Here is a 14,747-nt window from a genome sequence, read left to right on the forward strand (position 1 = left end):
GAAAGTTCATAAGTTTCAGAGTTTGCAGGGAACACTCCACCTGGTGAGAAAAGCAGATTTAAGGAAAAAAAAAAAATGTTCTCCAAGTTCACCAGGATCATGAGCCAAGGAAAACCTTAATTAGAGTCAATGGAGAAAATCGAGCAGCTAAGAGCTGGCCTTTTGGGGCTAGCAGCACTTGAAGAAATCAAATAACGAAATAATAAGTTAGTTGTGGTTCTGAGGTTTGCATTGTGAATATTTTTGTCCATCATTTGTGGCTGGCCTCCTGTCCCTAAACATTTTACCTGGAGATGCTTGAGACAAAGTACAGCACAAAGCTGTAGAGCTTCTTCCTGATCTCTCTTGCCTTAATTTGGGACTACTTCTCATCAGCACTTCAATGTCTTAATAATCCTTTGGGAATGCAAACAGACTTTGAGTGGGTATAATGAGCTTTCTAAGCATGAAATGAGAATCATATCTTGCCCATGTGATAAATATCCCTCCTGTATTTTTTACCATCCTTCATATATAAATGCAGTAGCCTCTTAAGCAAGTGTTGAATTTGTCCCTCAGACTTTCTCACTGACCTGGAGCCATCTTAACATTTTTTAGGACAGAATGAATAGTGAGGAAAAATATTTTTTTTTTTTACTACTAAACATACTATGTGCATATGCTCCTCTTTCATCCAGTTTTCTCATATGTACATGCAACAGCAAACTCTGGATCTTACAGTGGAGAGCCATTTAAACGCTGAAAGAAATACAGTTTATAATTATATGAGCTACTTCATAGAGCACAAGAATCTTAGGACAGCCAAAGGAGAAGCAACAACAGTACATGGCTTAGGAGGAAGTCTCATCAAATTTGATTAATGAAATTCCTATAGAAGTAATGACAGTAATGGAGGGTGGAAGGATCATTATTTTTCTGTTATTCCTAGAGAAATAATAACAGCAATCAAGGATGGAAGGACAAGAAGGGAGCGGATTCACCTCACCAAATCTCATATGTCTAAAAGCTGCCCAATTCGATACCTATACCACAGTATGTAAATCTGCTGCAAAAAATTGGTGGTTTTGCCCACAGATCATCCGCAGTAATGATGAAGAACTGAGAGAAAGGTTCTGTCGGGAGCAGCAGGAAGTCTTGAAGCCAAGAAAAGCTTTGACTTGAGGTAGGGATGAGGAGGAACCAGTTAATGAGACTTCTAGAGAAAACGGGATTATACAAAAACATAAGTTTTAATTAATATGGTAGGATTATTTCAGGTCTATTGAAAGGGACGTTTATAGCATGTGGGAAATATAAGAGGTCCATACATTTAAAAATGGAGGGGGAAATGCTGCATTATTTTCCTCACAGTGCTTAAGTGAAATTAATAGCTGCAGCTTTGGCTCAGCAGAGAAGATACCAAACTTCTGGTCAACGAGATTACTGATGATTTGAAATGAAAAATGTTCACAAGTATCTTGCAAAACCGGGGCCTTAATAAAAGCAAACACTTCTGCAGAAAGGTACAAGTTTCTTCAAATAGCTCAGCAACATCAGAAATGGAAAAAACATGGAAGCACCTGCCTTCAGTGCAACCAAATTTATTGCAGAGGCCAAACAAAGGCTGAGGATTTAATGCTCTCCCTTGCTCAGTTCTTCCAAGGCTTCAAATTACAGTGTAATTTTTTTTTGCTCTATCAGCATCACGAAGACAAAAGTAGCATCATGTCATGTAAATCCAGTGTCTGTCAGGAGTGACCTTCCTCAAGTATCAGTAAGCTGAGGAGAAGAGGGAGTTGTATTATCTCTCCAGAGAGTGGTTTGCTGCAGGTCTCAGCTCCAGCGCCTGCCCAGGTCACAGACACTGCGGGCTTGTTGCTGTCTGGTGGCGGCGGGTTGCTGAGCATTCCTCGATGCAGCCCAAGAGTTTGTCTTGTTACCTTGGGGAATTCAGCTGTGCCAGTAAATTAGAGTTTAAGGATGCCTGGCATTTAATTTAAAAAGAAATCACTCATGCAATATAAATTTCTTTCTCCAATTAGGTATATTTTCTAAATATATATATATATATATATTTTAATATTTTTTTTTTCACTCCTGGTCTTTAGGAATAGAGAATGTCTGTTTACTGATTGAGTCTTAATCTCTTTAGCTATTAGAATATGTGTTTTTTAGCTGTCCAGCTACATATAAGAACAGTTCATATATATATATTATCTTGGACACACATCATGTTAACACCACATAGAATACCCACCTGCCTGAATAAAAGAGGCTCACCAAGATGTAAGTTTTCACGTCTTCAATTGAAGCGGGACCTGAATTAAGTGATGTAATTTTAGAAATCCTATTTCAATGAAGTAGGGTTCTTTTCTTTTTCTGTTTTTCTTTTTTTCCTGTGTGAATAAAAAAAAGGTTAATATAAATCAAAATTATGGCTCTTTTATCTTTGATTTTCCTTCAGGATGTGCAGATGTGCAGTGAAACTCTTAAGCAAAATACAGAGAAAGTAAAAATCTACCAAAAGAGTATGAACATCAATAAATGTTTGTTACTCAGACTGTGATCTGTGAGCCACTTGTAGTCCATGCTACATCAGATGTTTGCAAATGACTGCAAACAAAGTAGAACAGAATGAAAACAAAATTACATGCACAAAAGCAAACAAACAAAAAGTCGTGGAAAATTAAGGTAATAAATTAACTTGAAAAGCTTAGCATCATTTACATTTCATTGTAAATAAAAAAACATTCCAGCACAGCATGAGTAAATAAAATGGCCAGTTTATTGAAGAGGGAAAGGTGAAAGGCTTAGAAAATGTCTGGAACTGAAGAAAAGAAATGTTAGAGCTGCCAATTTCTAGTGAAGTCATATCACTCCTGCCTGGGAAAGTGAAGACCGTCCATCCTTGAGGCAAGAGACTTCAAGGGGTCAACTGTCACTCCTTCACTGGGTGCCTCCAAGCACATGAATGGGAGGCAGGATTCTGCTGGGAGTAGCGAACTTGTACCTTCCATCCCACAAAGCTGCCAGTGTATGGCTGTGGCTGCCCACTCTGGCGCTGCCTGGGATCGAGGCGTGTGGGGTGGTGGTGATGCCCTGCGCCCTGTCCAGGACACGGCCTGGGGCTTCAGCCCCACATCAGCTCTGCTGCACGGTCCTTGGGAGTTTTCCTCTGCGTGCCTTCCTCGGCACTCTTCAGATGAACAGCATGTAAGGAAGAGAACTGCTGCTTGCTAATAATAGCTTAAATTGTCCTTGTGGGAGTGGAGCAGTCCCATTAACTCCAGCGTAATGGAATAAGGGAATGTAGGGTCAAGCTCAAGAACAGAAAGACATTTTAATATCTCTTTTAATATTTCCTTCTGTGTTGTGCATGCACAACAGTGGAAAATGGGCTTACTTTGTGTTACTAATCTGTTTCTACCCAGTTTCACCCAGCTCTCATGAGCGAATCCAGTGGTCAGAGAAGCAGAAATGGAATATTTCAATCTCATGTCAGCAAGTGTAAGTAACTATAATCCATTTGTCTGTAAGACTTTTCCTTCAGAATAATCTTGTTCTTCTGTAGTCTGTAATCAATCACAGTCACCAATCTTTTACTTAATGTAGCTTTTTTTTTTTTTCCCTGAGAAAAAGAATTCAGTCTTTTATTGTTTTGAATAATTGCAGGTGATAAGATGGGTAAGAGGTGAGAGAGATTGGAAAATTCTTGTTTTCTGAGATACACTTCTATAAATGCTTGTCATAGTTTGGAACAAGAAGAAAGTGATTATAAAGGAAAAGTAAGTAGAGAAAAAGCAGATTCTGTAAGAGTCCTCTCTAAATTTTTACTGTCAAGAGCCGTATGTTTGGAAAAGCATCTGGATCAGGAAAATTACAAAGTGTGTGTGTGTTGGTGCATGGCATTTTGTTCTGTGAATGAAGGAGAGTATGCATGTAACAGTTAAAATTTAGGTTAAAAGAACTGAATATCTTTATTTTTAAAGTACTTTCTCCATTTCCTACACAGATGTTTTTGGCAATACACCTTCTGAAAAACTTGGCATGAAATATTTCAATCCCCTCCCACAATTCTGAGACTCAAAATATTTAAAAGAACTTCCTAGAGTATGAAAATACCCAAAGATCCCTCCTCAAAAGGCAAGAATTTGTAAATGTCACTTGATTCCTGGGGATAGAGACTGCTCCATGCACACAGCTACATTTGATTTCTTTCTTATTGTCTGAAAATGTATTCTGAGCAAATATCTAGGCATTTTTAAGGTAGCCAGAGTGGAGAATAAAAGAGAATGATGCACAGTGAATGAAAATGGCATATTTAATGTTAACAAAGGAAGATAGATTTTGTCATTTATCTGTTTCTCAAGCAGGGTTGTGTTGTACCAGCCAACTGAGGAACAACCTAAGGTGATGGAGCTAAATGCTGGGAAAAAAAAAAAAAAAGCAAGCTGATGGTAGAACTTGTCCCAGCAGCTCTGCACTTCAATAAATCAGCTTTTGTAATCCATGAGCTTTAATAACAGCTACGGGACTTAGGGGCAGAGTATGCAAATACTGACATGTGCTTTAACCTAAAGCTTTGTAAGCCAGAGGTCTCAAGTGTGCCAGATTTTACAGCCTCTGCCTCCGCTTCACGATGACCAGTTCTGTTCCATTGAATGCTCCAAATTAATGATTGCTCTACTTATGAATGAAACAGAGAGTCCTGACTGTGTGCTCTAGGATTCATGTTATTATTAAATCTGTCTTCAGCTCTGCTCTTTTTAAATCTACTCTTTGCTGAAGGCAAGAGGCACTTCTGCCATCCCCACATTTTAAAAATCTCTTAACAAAGGGGTTCTGCAACCTCAGCGATGAAGGTAAGATGCCTTAACTGGGCTGCCTCGCTCTTCAAAATATTTGTGCGAATATTTGGCACAAATCCTACCTTAGCCACAAGGGCTACTCCAACGTTAATTTACCCTTCTCTCCAGTGTGCAGAGGGCAAAATTATTGCCACCTCCCAGGATTTTCCTTCTGTGAGATGTATCTAAGATATAAGCAGAAATGCATGTGTCACTTTTTTACATCTTGCAGCTATGGCACTATAAAACACTGCAGGAAGCATTAGGTTTTCTTTTCACTCAGCACTGGGAATCAGCAGAGACCAAGTTCAAATCATGACAGAAAACAAAAACAAAGCAAAAAGTTAGCCTGCTTAGCTGAGTGATAACATATCCTCAAAATACATTTTGTAATCAAAAAGTCTAAATAATGTGGCCATTATGGCAAGAAGTCCCACAAAACAGTGAAGTTTAACATACTTAGCTCACATTTTGGTGAAAGATAACTTTAATTAGTAAACATTATTTTGGCCATGCAAACAAAGAACAAAGGAAGAAGCAGGGCTGCAGTGAAAAGAGGGCAATATTAAAAATACTCTAGGTGCTATCAAGTTAAATTAACTTTGTGGGACTCAGAATGTAAGGTAAAGGAGTTGAAGAAAATTGAGGGGATATAAATAGAAATAATCACATTCAAGCAAAGTTAAAATGTAGTGAGCATGAATCAACACTAACATCTGTCTCAGAATAGTGGAAGAACTCATACATGAAACTAAAAATCATGTGGCAAGAATTTTTAACAATATATGCCATTTAGCAGTGGCAATTGGCTGCTTGAATTCTCCTCTTTGACCAGGATTGAAGAAAGATGAATACCTGGCTAAACCTGTCAGATGGAGTTCCATGGGGACAGAGAACTGTAGAACAAAGTATAAAGGACAAAATAATTAAATTCATGGAGACACCCCAAAAGTGGTATAAAATGCAATATGGTTTTAGCTAGGGTGATCATATCAGTCTAATCTGATAACTTTATTTGGTAAAATTACCACATTTTGCAAACAGGAAGAATTCAACCTCAGTCAAGTACTTTCTACTATTCCACTGTAGTTATTAATTCATCTGGAGACGGGATGTTTAATACTGAAGAAGTATGGTATGTATAAAGGACTGGGAGAAAGAGAAATGAGGTCAGATTGCTCTCGAAGAGGAGGTGTTGCGCTGGCGAGAGACTGCTAGTTGAAGTCCTGAAGGACTTGCCTCGGCACCGTTCGTCAATATTTCCATCAGCACAGAGGAAGTTCAGAGCGTCATAGTGGCAAAACAGAGAGCTGGAGCAATAGACTTGGGATCAGTTTCAACAGTGTAAATGAAAGCCTATATACACGGGAATTGTCGGCAGAAATTTCTGCATAAACTGAAGTATACCTATGGACGAGGATATGTTTTTTGCTTCATTAACTGATCGCATCAGGACCAAGGCAATTACCAATATGAAAAATGCAAATGTCATGTCAACCATTAAGATCCTGAGCATGTTTGTAGTCCATAAATGTATCATGGAAATAAGCATTAATGAAAGAGATAGGAGGAAGAAAAATAAATGTGTTTAAAGTGACTACAGAGAAAAGTAGAATGGAAAGAAGATAGCCTATGATCAAATGTGTGAGATTCTGAAGCGGCCTTCTGGTAAGAGTAGTGGGGGCAAAATCAACCACTAGTTTATTTTCAAACAGGACATGATCAGTTTGTGAGTGAATTATATGATAAGGATGCCTGAGACTGAAGAGGACCAAATGTAGTGACCCTTCCACCAGTGTGTTTCTAGCTGCACTCTCTCTTCCAGCTTTACACTGGCAAGCTGGGAGGTTGGGAGGTTTCCTTTAATCATAGGAGTAGTTCTACTGAAGGGAGAGAGGGGAAGAAAATGGAACAGTTCTGAACCTTTTCCAAGGCTTCAGAGACATTAAAATAGAAACCTAGGAATTCATCCAAGGTTTTATGTGACCTAGTTCAGCAGTTATGGTTCCCTCCCCCGGCACACACATCTTAAAAAATACATTGCAGAACTGAAAAAAAGTAGGGAGGGGAGTGACAGCGCTGATCAAAGGTATGGAACAACTTCCAGGTGAAGAACAATTTAAATGCACTAGGACTCTCTAGCGTCTAGAGAGATACCTGAGGATGGATACATTACAGAGGTCTACAAAATCAGGCACAAAGCAGAGTGACTGCACAGGGAATGTCTGTTTGTGGTCTCCCTGAGTGGAACCAGAGGATGTCAAAAGGAACGATCCAGCAGAAGTTTTGAAAAGTACAACATGGGTGTTTTGAAGCTCCCTGCTGCAGGGTGACCCGGATAAGACAGGAAAAAAACTTTTAACTGGGAAGGTATCACATCTTGCTAAGTTGCTGAAGCATGATTTGCTGCAGGATGTGAAAGTATTTCTGGAAATTAGTATTACGCTCTCCACTACCAACTTCTTCTTGCCTCTCCTAGAGGCAAGAAGCTAGGGTTAGATGGACTTTTGGTCTGATTTGACACACCTGAACAGTTCTGGACCATTCAGTACTTACAAAGCATGCCATGCCATGGACAAAACAGAGATAATGGTCAGGATCAACCCTGCGTGCTGTGCAGTTGGCAAGCACAGTCCTGGCACAATTACACAGGATGGAGATCTTGGGCCACATCTGCCTCAATATACCTTGTACACTATCTTAGAGCCAAGCATGCCCAGACCAACTGGCTGTGTAGTAAGAGGGCAGGCAGGAGCTGTCAGATATGGTGTTTTTTGAGCAATATAGCCACAGCTGCCGAATGCAAGATACATTCAACAGCTCTTGGCAAATTGTGCTGTTGGAGCACAGCTGAGAACATTTGGAGTGCATCTGCAAGAACATTTGCTGAAACACTTACACCTGGGTCCTACTGTGTTTGTAATGGTGACCCCATAAAAAGGCTGTTGGCTTTGGCTTCTAGTAGCTAGTCCATATAAGCACAATTGAGGATTTTGAGATATCCACTACTTCAGATTTACTCAATTAACAGAGAGGAGCATGTTAAGATTTATACTGCTTTCTTATCTCGTCATGGATCTTAGTGGAGTTAAACAGAACTCGAGTAAGGTAGCGTTAAGCCAGACATTAAGGTTATGCTAATTGTCAGCATTAATGAATGTAATCTCCTCTCCAAATCTTCCATCCTTCCTTTGTTCCCACTCACATGATTTGTTCTACTGCAGGAACTTTCAGCACATTGTGAATAACAGGCAGGAGAAAAGTATGCCTCTGAGACTAGGTTGCAGTGCCAGGAGCATTTCTAAATTCCTAGGTAAGGTACACAAGCTGGCCACAGCCCATTTTTATACGAGAGTGAGACTGTGCACATGTCAGACTTCCCCACAGCTCAGCTTTTGCCAGGCAACACTGCAAGGCGCAGTTCAAACATAAGTGTTCCCCAGCCACCCTGTGCCCCGCTTCCAGGAGGTGCCCAGGGATGCAGCTGGAGCCAAAACACCAACACTTAAGCAACCTGATGCCTGTATGCCTTAAAGCTGCTTAACTTTAAATGTCCAAATAGCTCCAGCTATGACTTACTTACGTGTTTAAAGTTAAGCATGTGCTTAATTAATTTGCTGGCTAGGGGCCTAAAAGTACAGTAGCTGTTACCTAAATGCTTTACCTACTGCTGCTCTGTGAAGTCCCTGCTCTTTTTTGTGGTCTGGGTCTTCTCTTCCTCCACGCACAAAACCAAAACACCCACCTCTGCAGTCAAGGTAACCCAGGTTGTCATAACTAGTCTGACAGCTTCCAAGGAGCAGGCTACCAGGAGAACATTTAACTGTCTATGACCTACCACTGTCGCTGGACTGGGACATCCAAAGGCTCTCTCTGTTGCTGTAGAAATTGTAATTTCATTGACACATCTTCTGATTCTGACCCTTGACTGTAAGCGCTTCTCAATTCATGCTAATATTTTTGTTTCAAGGATTTTCCCCTCTTCTTTTTCTTTTAATGGACTGCTTTGCTGCAGCAAAATATTCATCACTTTGTTAGAGCCACTCTCTCCAACAAGGAAAAAGAGTTCCCTCTAGCCACCAGCTTTTGTAACAGCATCTACACTGCCTCCATGCAGCACTTTCTTTTAAATGTGGGTTTATGTTTATGTAGCAGTAAAACTGTAATCTGAACATCAGAGACAAGTCTACTGAATAGTTATTAAGCTTCTAAATTATTACATTGGTTTTTCAGTGGGAAGGAAAAACAAATGTATCTGGGGGCAGAGAGAATGTCAACCTGAGATAAAAATATTAGCCATGATAAGAGACTGAAAATTTTTGGAATAATTTAGGATAAAACGCTCATTCAAAAATACTTTCCAGTTTTTGGGGAAAAGCCAATATAGTCAAGTAGGTCTGGGAAAAAATATCCCGAGATCAGAACAAGAAATAATTAGCTTGTAACAGAATTCAAAGAATCCTCATTTGAGTTCCCCAAATAAACTCAGGAACTGAAAATATTTTTATTTCATTTCTATTTGTTTTATATGTATCCCAAGGTGCTAACTTTTGGTGTTAAGTCTTGTTTAAAATCACCCTTCTCAGGCTTATTTAGTGATCAATGCACTCTTTAGTCCACTTTGAGTGTGAAGAACAAGCTAGAAAAAGGAGGTCAACATTCCATATAAAAATGATGCTGAAATATGTATGGGTTCTGCCAAACCAATATGGCTATAAAAAAATCTCTATCAAGTGGTATAAGCAGACATGGTGTAGACACCTCACAAACAAACCAGTGACCATGTTCAAACACCACTCAGCTGAAGACTCTATCCATAAACCACTATCCAAGAATATTGAGGAAGTGAGGATGGAATAAGTGATATCAATATGGGAGTGTGGGAGGTAGAAGAGAGGAAAAAAAATCAATTTAATTTAATATTGAAACAATAGTATCAAAGTGAAGTGAAAACTAGAATAATATACAAAAGTGAAGTAGCAATCATGAAAAATTTGCTGTGAGATCTTGAGAAAAAGACTATAGGGAAGAAAAACAGAAATGATTGGTGTAATAAGGACAGAAAAGCACAAGAGAAATAAAATTTGACATTAATTGTAGGATTGAATACAACTTATTGTAACTATGGAAAGATATACTGCGCTGTGGGTTGCAGACTGCTTTCAATATTTGCTTGATGTTTTTGAAAGTTAACTGTTATTTTATTATATCATATGGTTAAACCAAATAAGTGAATATGAGAAAGGAGAATTAACTCTCAGGACAGTGGAAAACGTGAGTCAGTTTTTGTCATCATACTGATCTAATATTCATTTTCCATAGGAACTATATTGTCATTAAAGAATAACAAAAGTTCCACATCAGCTTTCAAGCTCTGCTAGAAACTCCATGATGCTCAAACATGCAGGGAAGCTCTCTACCAGCCCTTCTATTTGGGTCCAATGCTCTCCCCAGTATCCAACACTTAGCTTGTGGGGCCCTGTCGACTCTAACAGAGGCCATATAAAATTGATGGTTTTTCATTAACTTATTTCTTTTCAGAAGTTTGGGTTTTCTTTAGCAGTGATTTAGTTAGTGAAATGGAGAATTGACATAGAAAGTGCTGAGCCGTGGCACTCCATCCCCACCAGTTGTTCTACTGCTTGGTCCCTCAGGGCAAATGGGGGAGAAATCCCTTCTCTTGCTGGTGAGATGCAGCCAGTTTTGGGGTGTTTCACAGTGCACAACAGGTCCACACAGCCACTATGCATTACTGTATCGCCTGGCAAAGAGACTAGGCGTGATAAGTGCAGCAAGTATTGCCTGAATTCTCTATAAAATTATCTTTTTCAGTGCTCAGAATATCTGTATCTTTGCTGAAGAAAACTGAACTGATAATTGGTGGATGCTAGGATGATATACCTGCTGCAGGATCATGTTTTATTTTTTTCAACATGTGGGGCTATCTCAGTATTCAGTCTGGCCTAATAAGTCTGTTTTCATACTCTTAAGCTTTTTGACCATATTTGTTCAACTGGAACAAGTATTTTCCACTAAGTGTTAAACAACTTGCCTTAAAATGGATTTCCATGTATCAGTCATGTTAATACATGTGTGTCCTTCAAAAAGGACTAAATAACCAATCACAGGTAACTGACTTCGCTTGAATATGTATTTCCTAGAAATGGCCTATGAGCAGATGATAAATTTTATACTATTTATTAAATTCCAACTAAAATAAGCTGATAAACGTGTGCAACTTGTGAAGAAGAAAAAAATTATAATGAAAATAAGCCATTCATTTAATGCAAACTATTTATATATCATTGATTGTTACTAAATTCGAATCACATCTGGCAGTGGAGTTAATACCTCTGTCTTTTTAAAAAAATGCTCTGTAGATGTAAACTAAATATTCCCTGAATCTTCTTTTGGCATAGGCTTGCTACTAAATGAAAGACCAGCTCTACTTCATCCATGGATGTGGATTTCTTTTTGGACAACTTTCGTTGTTTGAAATACATAGCAGACCATTCATTTTGTGAGAATTGGCATGACCAGGGCAGAGGCTGAAAGAATGACAGCAAAATTAAATGAAAGTAGTTAATGGGAGAAAATACCTGGCTTGCATGTTTAAACCAGCAACCAACCTACAAATGCTACTTGATTTGAGTCTAGACCTTTTCTGTGGCATTTATTTAAAATGTTTTCATAAAACATTTTTTAAACAGATTGTATAGGTTGCAAATGAAATCAAATTAATATTTCATTACAAGAAAGAAAACACACGAAATGAAAATGCAGGAAGTTAAATTGTTTTAAAAAAAAAGGTTGTCTAAATTTGTTTGACAAACTATTTTCATAGCTCTTATTCCCATCACAATAGTATCATTCAAGCCTCCTAAATACTGAATAAAGACTCAGTTGCCATCTATAACATGAAAATGCAGTTAAAATTAGACCTTCTTAGATATTAGGTCTTTGATATACTTATACTCTATTTTCTGGACAGGACAGAAGCATGTCCTTTGAAGACTACCATAGAGCTGGTCTCACTGCTGGAACACTTAACTTTTATGACCTTTACCACTAAAATTGGACAAGACTGCTGGTCTAGTTCACAAGAGAGAGCTCCAGTGTTCATTATTTTATGAAGTGAAATACAAACGATACCTTCAGATGAGCAGCAAAGTTTCAGTCATAGCAGATTCCAATAAATACCTTCCCCTTTCATGTGTAAGGTTCAAAGCTTAGCAAGTCTGGAAAGCTCAATAGAGGATGAAGAGTTAGCCAGATTCAATTCATTAGGACACGTCTTAACTGGCAGCTTGTAAAAGAAACTTTCTCCCCCACTTCTTCCACCTCCTTCAAAAAACATGATGCAACCCCAACAGAAAGCTGATAACCATGCAAAAGAAAGCCTGAAATCTGCAGACAAGGATTTTACTATGTGCTAAGCCTGGAAAGTGGAAGGAAAATAACGTAGCATTGTCCCCTACACACAGAACTTCAGGGACAAATCGTTCAACAGAGTAGGAAATGTATCCAAGACATCCAGATTCTCACAAAATCAGGGATAGACAGTGGCTTATCCATCATGGAATTACTTGTAGAGAGCTGTACTGTATAAAAAGGAAGGTTCCTGATTATATATAGCTATCTGAACCTATCCCTCCACAAACATGCACAAGAGTGCAAACATACAAAGTCCTGAGATATTTTTCTTTTTGCATTTCGGACTATTTAAAGGCAAACACCTAATTTTAACCTACAGACTTGCATCTGTTCTCTAAAGTTAGGTGCACTTTTCCAGAATGAGCCAAGTGACAGTTAAATTACATAAGTCATTGTGTCTTATATAAATGTTGTTCTAAGCAAACCCAGCCTCTTGACAGGCAACAGTAGAATTCCCAGAAGAGATATCCACAAAAGTTGGGTGTTCCTTCATTCATTTCCTCAATCTAAACCATCCCAAAATAAGACGTTCAACACTGCATCAGCAAAGTTATTAATGGACATACACACACATGCAAGCAGTATTTGGTGTTCAATATATATTTACAAATGTGTGTGAATAAATGTATATTAGAGACACAGACAAAATTATCTGTCAGTGAATATCCAGTTGCTAGTTTTAGCACAACATTTACAGTTGCAGATCTCCCAGGTTTTACCGTGATTAGAACAGTTTATTCACTGTACAGTTTACTAGTAAATATTTCTACTGTTGATTAGTTCCCTTTGTCAGAGGTTTCCCCATAGTGTTTTTTACAGTCACGGGAATAAATCTTATGATTCTTTTCAGTGTTATGCTACAGGAAGAAAGGAAAGAAGACAGAAGTATTTTTACTGTTTCTGTAATTGTACAAATAGAGACTACTAGTTTTCTCAAGGACACTTCTGTCTCTGTCCTGCCATTTTGTGTGGCTTTTTATGTGCAAATTGCCTTTCATTTTATAAAACATTTCTGTTGTCTTATTTTTTTCAATATTCTATTACAATTTGGAAACAGTCTCTCTAGAACTGATCTTCCTCTCTAGGAGCTGTATATTTCTTCAGAATAATGACTTATAGTAAACTTTAGGATTTGACCTGCCCTGACAAAACCATGCATAATGAAAGACGAGCACTTTGGTTCTTATTATCAAACCCACATTTAAATGCCGTTCCCCTAATCCTGCAGAACTTGAAATCGAAGAGATTCAGCAGTGGCGAAGCGGAACAGTTCCTACTTCTCTGTGCAAAATTTATACAAACTTGTCCAGGACAGGGCTGAAGATGTCTGAGACTCATGAAGTATGTAGCATGTTCTAAACTCAACCCAAGGACTGAACACAGGGAGGGAAGAGTGACCTATTCCACCTCCCTGAAACAGATCTTGTAAATTTAAACACCAGTATCACCTGAAAAACATGTGCAGGGTAGCCCAAGGGGAAGGACAAGTGGAGGGAGGGAGAATTGGATCCTCTGGATTTCCCAGGTTGTGTTCACTTTGCATCTGAAGTAGAACTGTTCCTTGCCCTAAACTGTGAGGAAAAGACTGGAGAAAAAAGTCCAGAAAATATCAGTTCTTATGAATGATATTGCTATCCTGATTCTAAAATCCTGACTCAGGTCAAAACCCTGCAAATAGGATCTGTGCTTGAGATTGGGGTAACTCAGCTGCTCACAGGAGCTGGTTCTCTATGCTGGTATTCCCATTGCACCATTTTCCACATGTAACAGTTAGTCCTGTGTGCCTTTGTCAGAACCTGAAACTAAAGCTGCTAGAAACAAACAGAAAAGGGTGTTTTATTCTATGGAATGCCCCAGAATGACTCTCAAAAGACATGTTTTTTGGCTGTTAGGTTGGCTGCCCATCTGGTTATACTTTTCAAGAAAAATGATGATTGAATATTCCTTCTTATGTGAAACAGAATTGCTAATTCAGAAATATCAAAGTGATCTGGTTTTTGTTCTGTCACAGCCTGGTGTTCAGGTTAGTCTATTAAACTACTTCAGCACTTTATTTCACCTACTCCAACTCTGCTATTCTTTAGCCAGGTTTTTGACACAGCAGTCCTGACTCGCACTCCTTGTAGTTCCCTCAGATGGCTGCAGTGCAACAATCCACTTAACTTTTAGACATTAAACTTCAGGAATAAGCTTTAACGATCTTGCCCAGCAGAAAGTGCTCTTACTGAATTTGGACTCAGGCAGGACCAAAATTGGCCAAAGCCTCTCCTACCCATGGATACAGGGATGACTTTTGCTCTGGCTGCTCTGTGGTTCTGGCAGAGCTTCACTTACAGTTTCATCTTTTCCTCTTCTCATCTCTCATGCTAGGCAATTGCCTGCAGTGATCCTTTTCCTTTTTAGTCCCACATGTTCAAATTCTCTCCATTTTCTAAGAGTTTTACTCCATCTCACTTTCTATAATGAAATTTTGGCCCTTGATATCAC

General features: G+C 38.8%; 1 long non-coding RNA gene across 1 annotated transcript in view; it reads left to right on the forward strand.

Moving 5' to 3' along the window:
* The first annotated feature begins 3,282 nt into the window (after window positions 1–3,282).
* The window catches only part of LOC135578452 (uncharacterized), a 33,909-nt gene continuing 22,444 nt past the window's right edge, over window positions 3,283–14,747 (forward strand). The window contains exon 1 of the long non-coding RNA XR_010470064.1: window positions 3,283–3,486. This is a non-coding gene — a long non-coding RNA (uncharacterized LOC135578452). The remainder of the gene's footprint in view (window positions 3,487–14,747) is intronic.

This window comes from Columba livia, chromosome 2 (assembly GCF_036013475.1).
Source record: "Columba livia isolate bColLiv1 breed racing homer chromosome 2, bColLiv1.pat.W.v2, whole genome shotgun sequence".
Taxonomy (NCBI): domain Eukaryota; kingdom Metazoa; phylum Chordata; class Aves; order Columbiformes; family Columbidae; genus Columba; species Columba livia.